Here is a 22,266-nt window from a genome sequence, read left to right as displayed (position 1 = left end):
TATTGCCTGTGAAAACAAAAACATTCCAAGAATATCTATACTATTTATAAGGAAATTTTTCTTTCAATTTGCAGCCTGCTTTTTCCATCAACAGGATAAAAAATGTATACCTTTTCTCATTAGCAAAAAGGTCATGTTCTGACTTGTTCTATATGATCAAAAGTTCTACATACTTTATATTAGCCCCCACCTCAAAGTTTGTGAAAGGAAAATTTTGCAATGAATGATTAATGCACTTTCTGTAACCTTCTGCAACACATATCCAGCTATTAAGAAAGTAACTGAATTTATAAAAAGAGACTCCCGGGAGCTGGGAGTTAACACAAACTTCTATCATACTATTTTCTCCCTAATTAAAATGTTTTAATTATAAAGAAATATCCCTGCATTGTAATTGTTACAAGATGCAAAGTATAGGATTTAAGACTTTTGTTGTTCTTAAATTAGCAACGTTCTTATTATGCTTATATATCAGCACTGCCATTTTAAAGCATCTTTAACTTCTGAATATTCATTTTATTTGAGAATATTGAAATGCAAATGAATAAACAGTTCTGAGGGATTGAAAAGTTCATGAAAAAATAATTTTCATATTACCCAGAAGAGAAAATTCACCAGCATCTGGGCTATGTTGGCTTAGTGCCACACCTTGATTCTCTATCATGCTCCATCATGCTTCTTTTAATCTGAATATTTAGTACTCTTTCATGTCTTAATTACAGCAAATTGCACACAGTTGGCACCATTTCTTGAAATTAATCCCAGAGTACTTTGTTTCTGTCAAGCACACTGAAAGCCTTGGAGAATAATAGTAAATGTTATTGCAGATCTAAATTTAAATGACTGTCTATGTATTTAACTTAAGCCTTTAATTATTCGTGCTGCACTGTTTTTGGTTCATATATTAAACATTTTTCATTGAGAAGGTAAAATTGCAAGAGACAGTTTAAAACCTGCAGATATGTTTAGATGTAAAGTTAACTTGACAATAATTATTTGTGCTAACATATTTTTTCAGGTGTGTAAAAATTGGACAGCATATAATATGCTGACAAGATTTCATTTCCCTTTTCATCATCAGTGATTATTTAAAAAAAAAAACAAATAGGTCAATATTATTTTTAGAAATATAACTGTTTTGTACTTGGATGTGTTTGTGTGTCTATGTGTATGTGTGCATATGTATGTGTATCTGTGCATTCTTACATGGGGATGTAAAAATGTATTTCTGCACCAAGCATGCTTCTGTAAAATAGGAAGGTCTGCCAGCAGACAGTCAGAAAATACAGGTTTTGTCATGGAAGCCTTTAGATTTAGCTTCTTTAACCACTGTTAAAAGAGCTGCTTTAACAAAATGGAAATGTATAGAATGGCTCCTAAGCTTCCACCACCTGCTTCAGATAATATATATATATATATATTTTCTGCAATTTTTCTTTGGAAGAAGGAAAGATAGATACCTGATTGTAAATGCATACATCCTGAATTACTAGATAGCACAAATTTTTGTTTTCTTTTTGCTTTTGGAATTCACACCCATGCATACATACGAACAGAGAGAATATTGATATATTAAATGGTGCAAATCCCGGCTTCTTATACATTTGCTTGCACTTTAAAAGTGATTTTTGTTTTGCGCATTTTTCTCATTGTCAGGACATGCTTGATCTTCCTTTCTACAAAGTTTCTTGGCACCTGCAAAGTCCATTTCCAGCCGTGGCATCTGCCAATCTAGATGAGGACATCCCACATTCTATTTCTGGCAGAAGTTCCTGCATTTAGATTCAGTGCTTGCAAAGAGCTTGCCTAGACTTTTCTATCTCAGTAAGTTGTTTAAATACATGATCATGTATTTCAGGTGTCAGGATTTCAAACCTGTCATTTCTGGTTCTCAGACTCCCCTCGAGAAGCATTATAATGCCTTTTTACATTTTTTTCCCCAAATAATTTTTTAGCATCTACAGTGAGAATGCAATGAACTCCTATTATATCCTCAGAGAAGAATGTTAATACAATTTCAGAAGTTGAACTCTCCTGAAGTAGATTCTACAAAAAGATCAAGTATATGCTCCTCTGCAAGTTTCACTTTAGCAATGTACAGCTTTAGTTTAGAGTAGAAAATAACCCTGAAGAATCTGCCTTGCCTTTAACAGTGTATTGTTCCCCCCCACAAAAGGCATGAGTTAAAGCACATGTGATACACAACATTTGTAATTGCAAGGGGTTCCCCCCCACACACACACACAACTTTAAAACAGTTACAGGATCTAGTAAATCAAAAGTATTAGTGAAGAAAGTGCTTAACCCTTTTCCCAGCGTTATTTCTTCAGACTAAATGTGGATACAGGCAAAAGACAAGCTTCTATTTGATTGAGGATGCTTCCAGAGAAGATTATTACAGCACAAGCGCTCTAGGTACTTTGTAGATATTTTGGCAAATGAAGAGTCAGATAATATCTATTCCATGTAATTCACCTTTGTTTTCTTATACCAGTTAAGAAAGAATACACCATGGGTATTGATTAATATTGCTAATAGTTGTCAGTCTGAAAAAGTTTTTCCCACTGTAAATCTAGTGGCAGCATCAATAGCTAATTTATGTTTTGGTAACTGCAGAAAGATTGAACTAAAGACTCATCTTCCAATACTGTTGCTAGATCACAGTCTTAAAAATTATTAATGACAAGGGGAAAGAAGCCCTATCTTGTGAGAGTCAGATACAAATCATCTCTGTCCTATGAGTTCATCTAATGCCCAACAATTTATTCTGTGCATGTGGATTCCTGCAATTTCAGTGTTGAGGCTCTAATATCATTATATAAATAGATAATGATTTGCACTAAGAAAGGGTTTCTTGTAGAAATAGTGTCCTTGTCATGTGTTAATGTTATTCTTGTTTCTTTCAGTTCATCTTATCAGCTATCTGAATTTGGGCCACAGCCAGATAGGTCCTTTTCACCAACTGAGTTATCAGCTAACAGAGCCCGGGTGTCTGAATCCACATTTACAAAAGTGAGACACAGATGGTGAATGTTAAACCACTAATTTACCAGGGTGCATTTCTTATGTTCATTTTTCACTTGCATACAGTGAAATCCCACACAGGGAGACTAAGAACATATTATACTTTAGATATCATAAATGAGACACAAGGAAAGAAGCAGCTGTATTTAAGAAGAAGAAAAAAACTACCTTTGGCTTTGATGAAAAAATACACCAGAAATTTTTTTTCCATTCTCACAGTGGCCTACCACACGCCAATCAGAAGCAGTAGTTAACCCTAGTAGATCCTTATAGCCAAATAGTCCAAACATTTGTCTAATCATTATTTAAATCTAAGCTAGTTATTTTCATTGCATCCTTAGTTGTTGTTATAGAATGCAAGGACAAGCAGTTATTCTTATACCATGAAAATTCAACTCATGACATAGTTGTTCAGTAGAAACCACAATAATGCTGTGTGTCATGTAATTGCATAAATGATAGAAATTAAATAATTTGTGTACTTTGCATGACTCATGTGACATCTCTTCCCTCCCTTTTGCCTCCTGTAGAGATCTGGAGAAGAGCAGTAAACTTTGCCCATCTTTATCCTTCTTCTAGACATCACCTATAGAAGATGAACAATGGAATGTTCTAATTTGTCAGGATGTTCAGGGGACTGAATAGATCCACAGAACGAACCAGCTTTATTTTGTTTCTTTTTTTAAAGGAAAACATAATTTTTGTCTTACCTATTCTGTTTTAATTAGTCCAGTTAATTTAATTCACCCACACAAGCTTTTTAAAATAAAAAAATGATATGGATGCTACAATTGCATGATTAATGATTAATAACAACAATCTGGAATTGTTTCAAACCAAATTCACTGGGGAAAAAAAGATTGTTGTATTTTGAAAAGGAAAGAGATGGAAACAAAGATTATGCTTTCTTCACTCCACATATGATGGCTTATACAACAATATCTTAGAAAAGTAAGTAATACAAAATATAGCAAATAGTGTATTGGCTGGGCCAAGTGCTAAAACCATATTATATCAATATTATACTATTTTTACTAGTTTCCATTTTATCTCTAAGCCCACTCCAAAGTGAGGATATTAATAAAGTTCTAAATGGTTGTATATCTTACTAGACTCAATTCTGTTTAGTTTCTAAAATCAGTTAATGTTGGCCAGGTCCTGCCGCCTATACACACGTACTTACTCATATATATATGTGTGTGTGTGTGTGTGTGTGTGTGTGTGTATAGTTAATATTTCGGGTTTCTTCCCGTGTAATTGTGGATATATCCCCTAAAAGGGTAGAAGATAGATAGATAGATAGATAGATAATATATATATATATATATATATATATATATATATATATATATATATATATATATATATATATAGCCATGTACATTTATTAAGATAAAGGAATACAAATCAAGCAAACAATTTGTTTATTTGTTTTGTTTTCCTACACCAAAAGTTGAGCTGGTGATAAATGGTAATAACAGCAGTGCTCTTTCACAGGGAAAGCAAAACAGACTATAGAAAGAAAAAAAAATGCTCTTACTTTGTGTGCAAAGATTAATGGATTTTCTGCCCTCTGACAAGGTTTGTTAACAAGCCAAAGACATGTGTATGGGGAAGACTTCAAGACACTGTAAATAAAAAGATCAATGTGGAAATCAAGTTCCTTTCCAAAGATGTTAAGTTCTCTCTAAGGGCATTCTGCAAGGACCACCAATACAGCTAATTTCAGAATTTTGTTATGCCTGGCTCTTTCAACCTTCTTATCCCTTCCATAATGTACAAGTGGTGTTGCTTTTTTCCCTCTTAAAATGAACATTGAATAATAATATGCTTGCATATACCTAACTTTTGCGAGGGAAAACATGAACACAATGATTCTGAGTTTGCTTTTTCTTATTCTTCTGTATCTTTGAGCATGTCTTTGTACATCTGCAATCCATGTGTACAAATAGGAAGGAGCCTAGTAATTACTTGAGAATAAGTATCCCAACTGGGACACTCGCTCAGAAGCAGATCTATGATTGCCGCATAGTGTTTCTTTCAGTAGAAACAAATGTAACTGTATTACAAGGAATCAGAGAAAAGAATGAATAGTGCTACCCTCACTATTGCCACAGGGCAATGGGCTTGTTGGAGCATTCCAGCTGAGGGACAGAACTACTTAGTAAGACAATATAGGATCACCCAATAAGACAATTAAATTCAGCACATATTCAGAAATATAACTACATTTGTGAATAGTGTATAATCTCTTTCTTGAGGTTTTCCTATTTGTTTCTGGACTGGATCTAAGCAAATATATGGAGTCTCATCTCCTCAACTTGATCTTCTGTACAATTGTGGTAACCCAAGCATTAATCTCTCCCTCTGCACACCTTCTAGAATAATTAATTATTAAGAAGGAGTCATGTCTGGTTTCTGCTCTGCATCTTCCTTGTAATCAATCCTATTTTATTTTCAGCATCAGCAGGAATTCTGGTTTTTTAAATCAGTCTTCTCAACTGGCCTTTCTCAGATATGTATTCTTCAACTTGTGGAATCTTCAGCAATGTTTCTGAGGGCTAAAGTTCACACATTGAGAAAGGCTATTTTAAATTTTTGCCTAATATGGTTTCTCTATTTAACTTACTTTTTCTTCATATCTTAGATTATTTTTTATCATAAGCTTCTTTGGAACTCCTTGCAAATTATGGGCATGGTAAAATATTGCTAATGTTATCTAATTTATCCTTTGGTCAATTTTGGAAGACCATCCTGCACATGTAGAGGGAGGTTGGCAAACATGCAGTGGGTGTGTAGGTATAAGGAGAAAAAGGCCTGAACAATAAAAGGTTCATTTGTTGGACTATGAGAATCAAACAAAAGATGGACTGCTCTTCCTTAATCTCCAAGTTGCTACAAGCCTTATATTTAACACTTTCTACTTCCTACAAATCACCAGATACTGATTGTCTAAGCTTTTCAGCTATATTCTGACATTTTCAGATGAGTTTTTACAATCCTATCAAAATGAAGAACCTCTGCCTTAGTTTTTATGGATCTGAATTTTTTTTCTTGCCTTTTTTCTTGATCATATTTGATACCCTTACCACCTACCACCTAAAATAAACAAAAACAAAAAACTTATCATCTTTCTTATATATACTAAGCACAAAAGAGCCAGATCAAACAACTTTGCATGATTGATAGTCAAGAAGCAACATGAATTAAAGCAAACATCCAAAAATCATAAGCTCTTAAAGAATCAAAATAAAAAACAAACAGAGGACATAATGAATTTCTCACCTGCAGGAGAGCAATTTCAAATTTCCTGTTGTGAGGACCTGAGACATTTGTTCGCTATAATACAGCTTGCCTTTTCAGAAACAAACATTTTAAAAGAACTTGTTTTACATTCTTTTTTTCTTTTCCCATTTGATTTTTTTCCTGGGGCTTGTTTTGATTGTCTTGCCTTGCAAGTCATCATGTAATCCACTGATTCTTTCCAAGGCCAAAGAAGCCATGACATGCCAGACCTACAAAGGAAGATTTCAACAGACATTGAATATTAACCATAGATGTTCAGATTGTGTTATGATGCTTGGCAAAAGAGCATATCTTGAGCTCAACTCTCAAGATTGTTATACAGAATCTTCTACTGTTATAGAATAGCTAATTAAACTGTTCCATGGTGACTAAATTTGCCATTCATTATGACAGCACCCATCCAAGCACACAATATGTATTTAGCTACAATTTTTTTACAGGGTAATGGCCTTTAAAAAAAAAGCTCTAGATGAATATTATGGGAAACTTTGATATATTACAATCAACAGTATCATCAATTTTCAAGGCTAATAAGAACTGGTATAAAAGGTCTCTTCCAGAAACTATCCTTGGAAATTGAAAATTGATGATAGTAAGATATCAAATATTATTAGTATGAAAAGCTTGCAGTGATTATTGAACAAGAAGATGTTTAACGTGACTATTGGGATGATAGTGGTTTAATAGTTTCCTATGTTGGCCCTTTTGGAAATCTGCTATGTTGCTTGAGGTTCTATGTTCAGAATTGTTTGTATAAATTTTGCCATGACTTGCTAATAACTCAACCAACAACACTTCAGAGGACTAGCCACAGTCTCAGCCAATAACTGAAGTGTTAGTCCATATTTAAGCCTCTCTATAATCATTTTTCCTTCTATGAGCAGTCCAGATTAAGGATGCACTGAGCAAGCTGAAGAAGTCTTTTTAGGAATTTTGACTAACTGCTTCAAATTTAGAAGAATCAATGCATAGATTTAGCTGTATCCCATAGTGCAAGAATTCTGCATTTCTGAAGGAGAAGAAGGAAGTGATAACTAATTATCTTTTATGAAAGAAGTAAATAGCCAATTTACTTCCTTCTAAATTCTAATATAAACCCACCAGCCCTAGAAGAGTGGAAGACTTAAGATCTCTTTGCTGAAGAAAGAATTGCGGGTTTCAACTGGTCTCCAGTTGTTTTTTCTATTCTTATGCTATCGTATCTTTCAATCTTTCCAGTCATGATGCCCTCCACCTGTATCTGGAAATTGTAATTCCAACAAATTTGGAGATATGGTTGGATGAAATCTGGTATATACATTTTTAACTATGGTCGTATGGAATGGAATAAAGAAAAGAAATAAACAGTTTCCTGATAATTGATAGGGCTTTCTTCTTTTACATTTCTATTATAATTTATATTTTTAAAATTGTTGGAGGAAGAAAAAAAAAATATCACCCACTCTAATTCTATCATAAGAAATAAAAACACTACGGTTGCAGCACCCATTAAAACAGATCAGAAAAGTATTTTAGGACAAAAAATTGGTACAAAACAAAATTTAAGAATCAATACATTGATTTGTTTACCCAAAACACTTAACACAGTCGCTATCTTAACTCATTTTGAGATTTTTTTTTCACAATTTTGTGAATCATAAATTAGCCCAATGGGTTGGCTAAAAATATATTCAACTATAAATATACCGTATTTTCCGGCGTATAAGACGACTGGGCATATAAGACGACCCCCAACTTTTCCTGTTAAAATATAGGGTTTGGGCTATACTTGCCATATAAGACTGCCCCTCTGCCAATGCACACCAAATAAAAATTAAAAAACATCAACTGGCTCACCTACAATGTAAAAGCAGCTGTGCTAGACCCAAAATGGCCCCTGTAACAAGCAGGAACCTCACACAGCCACAAAAAGCCCCCCCAAAAAACTTTCACACTCTAAACACACACAACACAACACAACTGGCTCACCCACAATGTAAAAGCAGCTGTGCTAGACCCAAAATGGCCCCTGCAACAAGCAGGAACCTCACACAGCCACAAAAAGTCCAAAAAACCAACTTTCACACTTTACACACACAAAATTCCACATACAGCTTTGTGAGATTTTGTGTGTTTGTGTAGTTGGAGTGAAACACTACAGAAACACACTAAATCTCAGAAAGCTGCACAAATATTATTTTATTTTATTTTATTTTTATTTTTATATGAAAGCTAAATTTAAAACTTCCTAAACGGCTTCCTAAATGGCTAGGTCTAAAAAAGAACAACTAAAAAAACCCCAATTGACTATTTTTTTTAAAGTTCCCAAAGGGGAAAAAAACTTACCCAATAGAACAGGGGTCTCCAACCTTGGCAACTTTAAGACTTGTAGACTTCAACTCCCAGAATTCCTCAGCCAGCTTTGCTTTGCTGGCTGAGGAATTCTGGGAGTTGAAGTCCACAACTAACTCCTTGCTTGATTGCAGGCAGGGAGTTGCTTGCTTGCCTGAATAGATTCAAGCAAGCAAAGCAAGGCAAGCGTTGCGATTAGCAGCTGAGGTAAGCAAGCTGGAGGGGGAAAACTTTTTCCCTTTTACGTGGTTTCTGGCGATCCCAGCTGAGTTGCAGGGAACTCAGCTGGGATCATCAGAGCTGGGATCGTCAGAGTAAAAGGTAAAAAACTTTTTCCCTTTTACGTGGTTTCTGGCGATCCCAGCTGAGTTGCAGGGAACTCAGCTGGGATCGTCAGAGCTGGGATCGTCAGAGTAAAAGGGAAAAAACTTTTTCCCTTTTACGTGGTTTCTGGCGATCCCAGCTGAGTTGCAGGGAACTCCGCTGGGATCGTCAGAGCTGGGATCGCCAGAGTAAAAGGTAAAAAACTTTTTCCCTTTTACGTGGTTTCTGGCGATCCCAGCTGAGTTGCAGGGAACTCAGCTGGGATCATCAGAGCTGGGATCGTCAGAGTAAAAGGTAAAAAACTTTTTCCCTTTTACGTGGTTTCTGGCGATCCCAGCTGAGTTGCAGGGAACTCAGCTGGGATCGCCAGAGCTGGGATCGCCAGAGCCATTTAAGGCTCGTCAGAGCCTTTCGGGCTGGTCTGCCTGGTTACAGGAGAACTACACTCGGCGTATAAGACGACCCCCGACTTTTGAGAAGATTTTCATGTGTTAAAAAGTCGTCTTATACGCCGGAAAATACGGTAATATTAAACTATAAAAAGGCCAATACAAGATTAAAATTAACCAAGTTTAATACATTGCTTGAATGTTGACACTAGATCTTTGATCAACATGTTGCACAATTCAATTCATATATTGAAGTTTGGCCTCTGAACAGTCATAAGAAAAAATATGATATAGTAAGGATGCAAACAGCTGACCTGAAGGAGGGACATTAAGCGTAACAATACTTTGGGTGAAGGTCTGTACTGAGATGCCTTCTTAAATAGCCAGACATAACATCAGATTCTGCATTTTGAACTTGTTAAAGTATAAGTATCCACTTTATTTTCTTCATCCACATAACTTATTTTCTTTTTATACAGGCAAAAAATGACTGCCTTGGTTATACTGATTGTATGTGAACCATTCTGAAAATATTTCAGGTAGGCACAAAGTAAAAAACAGCAATAATATAAAAATTCACTTACATTATTTCCAACAATTGCTATAAATTGGATAAAAGAGTAATTGTGTTTTATTTTATTCCCAATGAAAATATTTCAAAGACTTGCCAGAAAAGAATCTTCTGGGAAAGACCAAAGTATAGGATTTCTTAGAGGATTTTTCATTCACTGGGGACAAAGCTACTTGGCATTATTTACAATATTAAAATAAATTAATACATCATTTAAAATATACAGTGCTACTACTAGGACTTTTTTTTTAAAAAAAGTTTCTACTAGTGATATAATGAAGCTGCTTTTTATTACTTTGTTGAATTGAGTTATGTACTTTCAGAATAAATTAACACCCACAGAAGTGTATGTTGCAATTGGAAAGAATGGGCTTTGATTGTCTGCTTAATTTTCCAATTCTGCTTTATAACTCAACATGCAAGAAACCTAGCTCCTTCTCTGTCATCTTCTTTTAATACTTTTGTAGGATTCCACGATGTACCCAAATTGCAATTTCTTAGACTTGCCCGATCTACAGGAAAATGGCAATATTAATATAGTGTAATTAGTAGAACTTCAAAATAAGAAAGACTATATCTAACAAGAAAAATCTGTGGAACTAATAAGCATGATTTTGAAAGGGGGGGTGATGCCAATTAAACAATTTACAGTACTAATATGTATGTTTTCCTACTGTATTACCACAGACTGGTCATGGATGCTTATTGTAATAGAGATATATATCATATGAATACATTAAGTATTTGGATATAGAATTGTAATCTATCAGTGCTGAAGTATTACCAGGATGTTATATAAAGGGATAAGAAGTTCAGTGTATTAAAATATTAGTATCTGTGGATCTTTTAACTAATTCTAGTGCCTTTGAAGAATGTCAGCTTTTATATTCAACTAGACCAGGGGTCTCCAACCTTGGCAACTTTATGACTTATGGACTTCAAAGTTGGCTGAGGAATTCTGGAAGTTGAAGTCCACAAGTCTTAAAGTTGCCAAGATTGGAGATCTTTGAACTAGACAACCTATGCCGTATTTGGTAATCATTTCAGATATATTTCTTTACCTGAACAGAGAAACAGAATGATTATAGGTGGCAAAATGCATTAGAAACTGGCAGAGCATCAAAAATCTTTTTTCCTTCCTTCCTTCCCTAATTCCTGCAACCTTCCCCATTTACTTTGTTTGTGGGAACCTTGCAGAGAGAAGGTCAGTAAGGAAGCCAGCAAAGAACTGCAGGTCCAAGGGGGGAGGCTACTCTTGGGTGGAAGAGTGAATGACTGTGTGCATGCGCCAGAATGGTATGTGGATCACATCAGAGATAGTGGATTGGGAAGGACCTCCATAGTCAATAAGAATGCACAAGGTTCACAGGGGTGTATGAGAGGAATTGCACGAGTCAGGGATGATGCATGAAGACTCGCATGAGTTGGAAAGGGTTCCTAGGAGTGCTTGCAAGTATGCAAGAGGTGCCATGGAAGTCTGGGATGGCATAAGGGGAAACAGCACATGGAATAATTTTTGTAATGTGTGTGTGCATGTGTATTTTATATGAATAAAACCTAACATCCACAATCAATATTTCTGTTCGGAATGATAATTGTAGCAAGAAAGATAATTGCTTAGGAAAGCACAGCTAATGCAAGATTACTAGATTTAAATAAATATAATCTTCATGTAGTAGGATTTTTGAAACCCTTTTTTTGTAGTGTTAGTTTTTTAACCAAAGCTATCTACCATGCGTTTAAATTCTACTGATCTAGTGAAAAAGTTATTTTAGATTTCTGCTGTTTTGCAAAACCAGGTTTATTGATTTACAACAGGTATCAAATCAATTTCTTATACCATATATTCCTTGACTGAAAGGTAAATAGTTCTAGATTCAGTATATGAATATCAGTATTATATTTTATAACTCCAATTACAATGGGATTTTAGTCGAGTTTATATATTATATCAAAATTAACCACCTTCAAATTTAATATACCAAACATATTTATTTAATGAGCAGATGAAGTTATAGCAATAGCAATAGCACTTAGACTTATATTCTGCCCGATAGTGCTTTACAGGACTTTCTGAGTGGTTTACGGAGTCAGAATATTGCCCTCAACAATCTGGGCCCACATTTTACTGACCTTGGAAGGATGGAAGGCTGAGTGAACATCAGGATTGAACTTCAGGCTGTGGGCAGAGTTAGCCTGCATTATTGCATTCTAACCTCTGCAGCACCAGGGCTCTTATACAAAGTACATTTTAATTGTCTTAATTAAGTCATTTTAGTTTGCTTTAGGGTTGTTTAAAAAATAAACTTCACTTTTAAGAATTGTTTTGTTTTGTTTTGTTTTGTTGGGAATTTGAGAAAGAAAGAAAGAAAGAAAGAAAGAAAGAAAGAAAGAAAGAAAGAAAGAAAGAAAGAAAGAAAGAAAGAAAGAAAGAAAGAAAGAAAGAAAGAAAGAAAGAAAGAAAGAAGATACTTATGATTTCCAGACTTCAAAATCTTTGGATATTTTACAACTCCAGAAATCCTTGGAGAGCATTGGTTATGATGATGCAAAGCAGATGTATACTAAGTTCTAATTTTGACTGTGGAATAGAACTTACTAACCATACATGTGAAATTCACAGTACAAAATATCTTCTCATGAATTATTATGGAGCCTCTAGCAACTCTAAACAAAAGGTGTTGAACTATCAATACATTATTATTAAGGTAAAAGTAAAGGTTCCCCTCGCACATATGTTTTAGTTTACTATGTAGAGGGCCATGATGGTGAATCTATGGCACCTGTGCCAGAGGTGGCACGCAGAGCCCTCTCTGTGGGCATGTGCGCCGTTGCCAGCTGCTCTTCTGGTTTCTGGCAGGCGCATGCGCACCTGCCAGCTGGTCTTTGTGCACACACATTCTGGTTTGGGCACTCGGTGTCGAAAAATTTCACCATCACTGATATAGGCTAAAGTCTATAGGCTAGTTGGAAGGGCCATTAAGCAATCCTGCAGAAATCAAGTTTCAGAATACCCAACAGTTAGAGCAGGTGTGTAGTCTGGTTAGAGAAATGCAAGGAAGTCAAAGGTATAGTAGTGAAGAGTCCTGCAAGAAGGAGAGGACTTTCCAGGGGAATACAATATTTAGTAAACCCATCCAAATGTTCTAACAAGGAATCCACAGGGAAGGCAGCTAATTTTGAATTATATGCATAGAAAGTGATTGTAACTACTATGGTAGTATAGTCTTCAAAGCATTTGGAAAAAAATCTACTTCCAAGGGATCAAATGCAAGCTACATCAAATGGGGATTTAGGATGTATTAGCTGAGCGAGTCAGGTGAAGCTCACTAAAGCAGATTATGAAGTTGTAAAATAGCAAGATATCACAATCTTCTACAATAGCATAAATTAGTCAAGTACACTAGTACTGTCAGAGTGTGACTGCATCCATTCCACCCAAGTTCATTTTTAAAGTTAATTTCACACTAAGGCTGATGTTTGCAACTATGTATATCTGGCAAGATTAATATGGCTATCCTAGTCTATGTTAGCAACTTTTGCTCTCTGATCATAATTCCTCTTTGATCTGAAATTCAAACTTTATTTCAGCTTTCAGCCCATAAGCAAGTTCTTACAGAGACTGACAAACTAATTCTTTTTATTTTATTAGGCTAAACTGAAGTTACTGCGGCCTTTATCTAGGGCGGGGTATCAAACTGGCAGCCTGTGGGCAGGATGCGTCACACACAGGCCACGCCCACCCCAGCTCCGTGAAGGGGGAAAACATCACTGTTGTGGCCCACCAGCTGCCAGTGGAGCTGGCAGCAGACTTGGATGATGAGGAGGTTGGGGAGGGCTAGTTCTGGAGTCTTGGGAAGGCTCTGATGGATGCTCTGTGTCAGACGCAGAGATAGAGTCAGGACCATCTGACATTTCCCAGCCACTGGAGAGGCAGTTGCCTTTGGAGCTAAGATAAGTGAGGAGGAAGAACAGATGGGGCCTGTATGCGCAGAGCACTTAGGAGAGGAGAACAACGGAGGACAAGGAGTTGACTTGGAAAGCAAAGCTCACGTGGACGCTGAATGACTCCTCGCTGGCTGGGGAATAAATAGAATGAAAGGGGAGTGGTTGTTTTTTTATTATTATTTTTTATTTTATTTCTATACCGCCCTTCTGCGGGACTCAGGGCGGTGTACAGCCAAGATAAACTGTTGTAGGAGACAACAGTTCATAGTTCTGAAGATTTTGGCTCATTATGTTTCATGCCACAAAAACTGCTTACCGTATTTTTTGGAGTATAAGACATACCTTTTCCACCCCTAAAAGGGGGTGAAAATTTAGGTGCATTTTATACACCGAATGTAGCCCCGCCCACCCACTGGCTCCCATCCTTTGGCCTGTGCCTCGCAGCAGTTACCTCCTTGCAAGCAAACAACAAGGCTGTGCTGAAGCTCCTTTTAGCTTCAGCACAGCCTAATTAGCACAAGTTGATTGGATCGGCCTCCCACCTCTCAGCTGATTTGCTCTCAGCTGTTTTGCGCAGGTTTCTGCTGCTTGCTGCAAAGAGGTAAATTGCTGGAGTAGATTTGTTTCCCCTTGTGCTAATCAAGCTATGCTGAAAACGAAAATGAAAGTAAAGCAGCCTGTTTGCTGTTTGCTGCAAAGTCGCAAAATTAGGCAGAGGGAGATTTCTTTTTCTTCTTTTTCCTCACCAAAAAAGGTAGGTGCAAACAATGGGAAATTTAGGGCAAAAGAGGAGAGTTCAAGATTTTAAAACACAAAAGAAAAAAAGGAGAAAGAAAAAGGCAAAAATAAAAATGGGAAGGGAGAAAAAGAAAAAGAAATGAAAGAGAAAGATGTTATACATATTTAGAATTAAAATATGAATAATAGTAATAAATAAATGGGAAATCATTATTGTAAAAAATGAAATGAATAATAATTGGAATATTTTTGAATTTTGTATTTTTAAAATCTAGACAACGATAAGTTTTTCTTTATTATTTTTTTTTAGAAATATGAATAAGTATAAACTGTAACAATTGAAATACCTTTAATGGTATATGGTGGTGAAAGTAAAAAGGATTAAGTTATAGGTTGGATAACAGCTAGAACATTTTAAAATTTAATTAGGGAAATTGAAACGATTGAAATATTTTTAATTATATATTGTGATGAAAGTAGAAATGATTAAAATGTGATTTGGAGGATTATATGGGCAGAACTATTTGGTTTATTGGGAGAGTTTAAGATGTGAAAATGAGTAACATAAGGGGAAAGCTCTATTTAACTAGGGAATTGTAATAATTGAGATACTATTAATTGTATATTGTGTTGAAAGCAGAAATGATTAAGTTGTGGTTTGGAGGAATATATGGGAGAAATTATTTGGTTTATTATTATTGGTAAATATAATTAATTGATTTGTAAGAAATTGGATTGCATGGAAATAATTGGAATATTTATGTTCATATTGATTAATATACAAAAAAGATAGTTATATAACTAATTAATTTATATTAAAATGTTGAATTTGTATTAAACAATTGTAATATTACATGAGGAGTAATATTAACTAATATTGTAATATTAGATGAGGAATAAATATGGCAAAAAGGAAATATAGAAATTGTAAATTTAATTGAAATGACTAAACACTGTTTAAATTTGTGAACCGGCCAAATACTCTGTTCAAAGAAAATACATTGTATGTTTGTATATGTGTTTGTCTAAAAAATAAAAAAAAAACTTTTTATAAAAAACCAAAACCAAAAAGGTAGGTACGTCTTATACTCCGCTGCATCTTATACTCCGAAAAATATGGTAATTTGAAGTCTTTTGTCTGGGAACTCACAGCCTTGAAATTATCGCAAGGAATTGATAAGGTCTGTTACTGCAGTTAACTCCTTAAAGGACTAATGCCTGGACTTTTCAGTGGGTGAATGCAATTAATTCACAAGAGGAAAATAAAGAGGGGTTTTTCATGACAAGGAGTCCGTCTCTTGTTTCTGCTAAAATGAGTCAGAACCGTCATGATACATCACGTGATGCCGCAAGTTTTATACCCGTGTTCTAGGGCAGTAGTTCCCAACATTTTTGTAATGCAGGCCATTCCATCACCATGGAACACTTTTTTGGAACACTGAGTATGCTGAGACTGGTGAAGCAATGCCCATGGAAGGCCATGGGAATTATTGAATCACATATTCAATTCTTGCCTGAAATCATATGAAAATTTGAGCAAAACCATCCTTTCACATTATATTTTGACTCCAATTGCTAGGTTTTTCGGGGGATGCCATGGGAGACTATGGCCTTAAGGATGCCCAATTTAGGGTAGTCCGATGGCTTGTGGAAATAGACTTGCAATATCTAAGAGCTAGAGCTAATAAAACCTGCTCCCCTCTGATCTTCAGCCAATTTAATAATTATGGAGTGAGGATGGCCTCATATTTTTACACTTTAACCATCCCTAAGTATAGAAGAGTCTTCTCCCTTGCTCGTTTCAACATCTTGCCCTCAACATTGCTGGACGGACGATTCAAGAGACTTCCGATAAGTGAGCGGTTATGCCCCTGTGATAGAGCTGAGGTCGAAACTGTGGAGCATGTTCTTTTACACTGCCCTATGTATAACGTAGGCAGGACTAAATTACTGTCTCTCCTAGAAACAGATCTCTCTGGATCTAATGCTAGTAATTTGACCTTATATTGTTTAGGGGATGGCTCCTCACACATTACTTCTCAGGTTTCTAAAAAATTTTTAAGAGCCATAACCATTAGAGGAGAACGCTGTAATTCCTCTCAGCCAAGGCTTCTGGAGGCCAACTGTTCATGATTTTTTTTTTTAATTTGATTTATATGCTGCCCTTCTCCGGAGATCCGGGCAGCTTACAATGTGCTCAGCAATAGCCTTCATCCTTTTGTATATTTATACAAAGTCAGCTTATTGCCCCCACAAACTGGGTCCTCAATTTACCTACTTTAGAAAGGATGGAAGGCTGAGTCAACCTTGAGCCTTGGCGAGATTCGGACCTGCAGTAATTGCAGGCAGCTGGTCTTAATAACCAGCTTAATAACAGGGTGCCTTAGACCACTGTACTACCAAGGCTCTGGTAGTTACTTTCCCCACATTCTTTTGTAATTATATTTGTATTTTGGTCTGTGACCGCAAATAAAAGTATATATATATTTTGACTGAAAATGCCTAAACTATGAAAATTGAAGCCAGAATACCAACATTTCAGGAACTTTGGTAATTTAGCAAGATCTCATCTATTTTCTTAAAATATATTTTTATTTTGGTACTCTCAAGGCAGACCACTAACAATACTATTGTGGGCATTAGTAGTCCTCTAAGGACCAATGACTTAGGACTTTCCTTGAAAGCCGCAATCAGGTCATCCTGCTAGGCAATTTTTGAAACATCATGGTATCTATACAGTATATTTTATTACACTGATACCTCACTGATCCACCGTAAAAGCCAAAGCAAACCCATCTAACAGGGTTGTTGTTATGGGGAAGGCAGGAGTATTAAGTATACAATAATCCTTGTAGACTTACAATCACTGCTGAGCCCAAAATTTCTCTTTCTAAGTGAAACATTTGTTAAGTAAGTTTTGTCCTATTTTACAACATTTCTTGCCACAATTGTTAAGTGATGCACTGTAGTTGTTAAGTTAGTAACACAGTTGTTAAGTGAATCTGGCTTTCCCATTGACTTTGCTTGTCAGAAGTTTGCAAAAGGGGACCACATAACCCCAGGATACTGCAACCTTCATAAATATGAGTCAGTTGCCAAGCATCTGAATATTGATCAAGTGACCTTGGGCATGCTACAATGGTTGTTAAGTGTGAAAAATGGTCATAAGTTCCTTTTTTCAATACCATTGTAACTTTGAACAGTCACTAAATTAATTTTGTAAATCAAGGGCTAGCTGTATTTGCCACCTTGAATTGACATATATATCCTTTTATTATTTTATTTTATCCTTTTATTCAACCAACATAGATAGGGAGCAATATTTAATAGCCAGAAGCTGCATCTCAGTTTAATAATATGAAATAAGCAGATATACATCATATACCTAGGTTGGGGCTAAGATTGTACCCTTTTTTTTTCCTTTTTATTTTGAATTATTAAACTTCATAGGCTTTACATTACAACTTTCATGTACAGTATTCTACAAAATAGTAAGAAGCCAAATGTGGATTTTTTTTAATCATGGCATTAATGCAATCAGAAGCTCAGAGTTGCTTTATATAGTTGCCTAAATATTAAAATAAAGCCTACGTTGGCACTGTTAAAAGTATTCTGGCTCCTTATAATTCTGAAGATAACTATATACATAAGGAGCAAAATAATCCATAATAATTGGATTTGTGGAATTGTGCTGGTAAGTGTGGGATGAGATTGAAATAGCATCAGATTAATTTTAAATTAATTAAATTAAGTTAAATTAATGATTTAAACTATTTTGTTTAATTTGTTAAAATTTGGTTGGATTGAATTAATATTTTATTAGTTGGGGAGAAAAAAATATAGTTGAAATAACAATTTCTTTCTTATTAACATTTTGAGATCCCTTAGATTTAAAAAATAAATAAAACTATCTTTTGGTGTGATAAATAACCAGAGCAGAAGGTATTACAATAATCTCTTTGAATTTTCACTGAAGTATATAATACCTGTTTTATATGAATCTTCTGTTCATGCTCTAGTTGATGGTTCATTTCTCAGCATGATTTCATCAATCTTCTGCTCTCTGCTTTTTTCCTATTTTTTAATCATTATCATCATCATTACTATTTTGCCTATAGTTCACTCTGTAGACATTTATATTACACTGTATGATTCCTTCATTTTCTTGAATTTTTAACAATTAAAACTTGACTGCATTTGATATGCAGTGCATACCAAGAGATATGTAGTAAGTATATTTTCAGGCACTAATGAAAAAACATAGTATCAGCTCATTCCAATATATTCATATTTTGATAAATTTACATCTAGGAACACGGACATTTAGCAAATTTCCCTTTATTTTTTTAGAAAAAAGTAATACTGATATTATTGCTAGTAATATTTCTAGCAATACTTACAGTTAATGTTAGCTACCAATAATTTATTGGTAATATTATGAATTAATATGTTAATAATACAGTAATATTATTGCTAAGATTGATGTAGTTCAGACATTATTCAAACTGTTTTGCATGCTATGACATTTGATTCAATCATTTCCTTTTTGCCTTCTTGGCATTCATGTCAGCTGAGAACGACACTTCCAGCATCAGCCCGTACAGAATTGCCCACAATTATTTTATGCCACAATAAAGGTATGGGATAATGTTATAGAGTCCTTTTGATTTTGGGCTGCAAAAGATTAACATGGTTACTGTTTGTGAACTTAGGTTTTATAACACATAGAGTTTTATTTAAATGAGAACGTTTATTATTTTAAATTTTATTACTTATCCCAAGAGAAGTATCAGATTGTTGTATGAAAATCAGAGTTTGCTTTTCTTCTCTGTACTTATCTATATACTTTATTTATTTATTTTTACTTACAATAACACTTTCTTTAATGGTCAGAACTGAACTAATGTAATGGAATGTATGGATAACCTTGAAGAAAGGGAAGAGGAGATGCTGTCTAGGAAACCATCAGACAAGAGAAGCAGGTTGGGGTGGGGGCGGGGAACCCTTAGGAAGGACCTACTCTAATGGATCTAGTAGTTAAAAGTGGGAAGTGGGAAGTTCGTTCTTTCAAACTTGCAGTATTCTATTAATGTAAGCTTACAATAACATACGTAGATATAGTCCATCTAGTTATTTTCTGTCTGGTTTATTTGAGAAAGCTGACACTGAGCATCATACATATCTTCAGTCATTCCAAAGTAGACTATGTCAGAATCTTTTCTCCCTGGCAAAATGGAAGATGCCAAAATCGCTGCTTTCTTTAATTACCTCTAATTAAAATTATACTAAAAAGTTTATTGTTCCAAACTCCAGAGGCAATCTTTAAAGTTTGCTGCATTGAATGTGCAATAAATTTGTCCTGAAAACTTTATTTCTATGAAACAAACATACGGTGGTGAAATTCAATTTTTTTTATTATCGGTTCTGTGGGCGTGGCTTGGTGAGCGTGGCAGGGGAAGGATACTGCAAAATCTCCATTCCCTCCCCACTCCTGGGTGAAGGATACTGCAAAATTCCCATTCCCTCCCCACTCCTGGGGGAAGGATTTTGCAAAATCTCCATTCCCATCCCACTCTGGGACCAGCCAGAGGTAATATTTAATTTCCGCTATCGGTTCTCTAGAACCTGTCAAAACCTGCTGGATTCACCCCTGCATACATAGCTATACAGATTGCAAAAATCTCTTCAGAAATCAAAAGGTATAAGCAATACGTTGCATGGACTACTTAAAAATCAATTTAATTACAAAAGTTTTACTTTCTACCCTGTTTTGTTAACATTGAAGACAGCATTCAGGAAATAACATATTAGAACTTTCTGTTCTAAGTATAGCAAAAAAAATGAATGAGGATAATATTTTTAGATGTTAAACAGTAAACGTTTTTTTAAAATATTTAATTCCAGTCATTTCCCATTTTGTTATTGCTTAAAGTAAGTGGATACTGTTCCCCATCAGAAAATTTCTCTGTTTAGGGGGATAGAGGAAGAGGAAAATAATTTTCCCCCAAATACCTGGTGAGTTTAATTGCACTATGTCACTGATTGTAAAAGGAGAGAGGGATACCAGCCTGGCTGCCATTGCACTCAATTTTATTGCTCTTTTCCCATTATCATATTATTCTTCCAAGTTTAAATGGAGCACAGATCTGAAGAATTAGGGGTGTAGATCATGAGAAATAATCTCCAAGCAATGATACAGTGCTATGATGCACTGTTTCTAGGAATGAAATTATCTGAAAAGAGTGCATGGGCCTGAACAGCAAAAACTAATGATCCCACAAGCTAAACGGTGACTATCACGTAGCATCAAGAGGGGAAAAAAATATATGGATTAGATGTGAAAGAGCACTACAACCAAAGCATTTTTAAAAAATAGAATAGAAACCTATTGATAATAGTCATTTGACCATATCAAAAGCTAAAAACTAATACAAAAATACAAATAGATGCAAAGAAAACAGTAGGACATGTTCATGGTAAATTGTCATTTCTGTAGTAAATCCCAGTCTGGTCTAAATATTTTGTCTTATTTGAGATGGCCTTTTATATAAAAAGCACAGTCTTACTATTTTGTTTTGTTTTGTTATTGGGATAATAGGAGTAAATGAGTAAATGAGATATGATTCAAATACTGAAATATAAAGATATCCTAATCATGAAATATAAATATGTAAAACCATGAAGAAGGCTTTGGAATTGGCTCACCAGCCACAACTTTCCTTCATTTTGTCATTACAATCTCATGTATTTTACTTCATAGGATACAATCTTATTATTTAAAAAAAATAGTCAATGACAAAAATTATAATAATCAGAGTTCTGTTTTTCTTTTCCTTTTCCACAATGTTGTGTGGTGTATTGATATGATTCTGTGTCCTAAAACTTTCATTAAATTATATTTTCACTACTCTTTTTGTACGTGTCTATTCAAAGTAATAAGAAAGAGACTTTTTAGACTTTACAATTCCCTTGTTTATCTTGGCAGAACAATTCCCAGGAAACTTTATCAGTAGCAAATTTGAACATATCCTGTTTTGATACAAATGAAAGAAGATCTTGACAGATGGTATAGAATTCCTTGGAGTATTCAGAATAAGATAAATGCAATTAAGATTAATATAACTCCATGGTTGATTTACATTTTGAGAGGTCCTTGCATGTTTATTTCATCACAGTGTTTTAAATGAATTGTGCAGGATATTGAATATGTTTCTCTGGCAGGGGCATCTTGAGAGATTCTTATTATACAACTCACAATTATCTGTTATGAAAGGTGAATTTAACTTCCCACAATTTCAGGCTCATCATTAGGGATTTATTCTAGCTTTCATTACTGGCTGGAGCCTGGAATTTCAGAATTCTGCTCCTTTTCTAGCTCATTTTGAGATTTATCTAACTCTATTGAAATTATGGTAAATATTGTTTGTACAGAGAATGGTTTCCATATTGTAATAATATCTCTCTAGGAATCTCTGGAGGCTGGGGACAGCAAAAAACATCACTTCCTGTCCCACCGGGAGTTGGGAAATGGGCCGTTTCAGGCCTCTGGAGGGCTTCCGAGGAAATGGGAAAGGCTGTTTTCGCCCTTCCCAGATGCATAGAGAGGATCTGGAGCCAGGTGAGAAAGAAAAACGG

The 22,266-nt window shown here is 35.1% G+C and overlaps 1 protein-coding gene across 1 annotated transcript in view; it reads right to left on the bottom strand.

The window, feature by feature from the left end:
* Positions 1–22,266, bottom strand: part of LOC117672907 (uncharacterized) — a 127,320-nt gene that overhangs the window by 29,892 nt on the left and 75,162 nt on the right. The window contains exons 6-7 of the mRNA XM_087888848.1: positions 6,310–6,539; positions 4,565–4,652 (exon numbers count right to left, since the gene is read on the bottom strand). The gene's annotated coding sequence lies outside the window, so the exon portion shown is untranslated. The remainder of the gene's footprint in view (positions 1–4,564; positions 4,653–6,309; positions 6,540–22,266) is intronic.

This window comes from Pantherophis guttatus, chromosome 3 (assembly GCF_059756535.1).
Source record: "Pantherophis guttatus breed Tessera chromosome 3, ASM5975653v1, whole genome shotgun sequence".
NCBI classification, from domain to species: domain Eukaryota; kingdom Metazoa; phylum Chordata; class Lepidosauria; order Squamata; family Colubridae; genus Pantherophis; species Pantherophis guttatus.
This window is presented reverse-complemented; position numbering and strand designations above follow the sequence as displayed.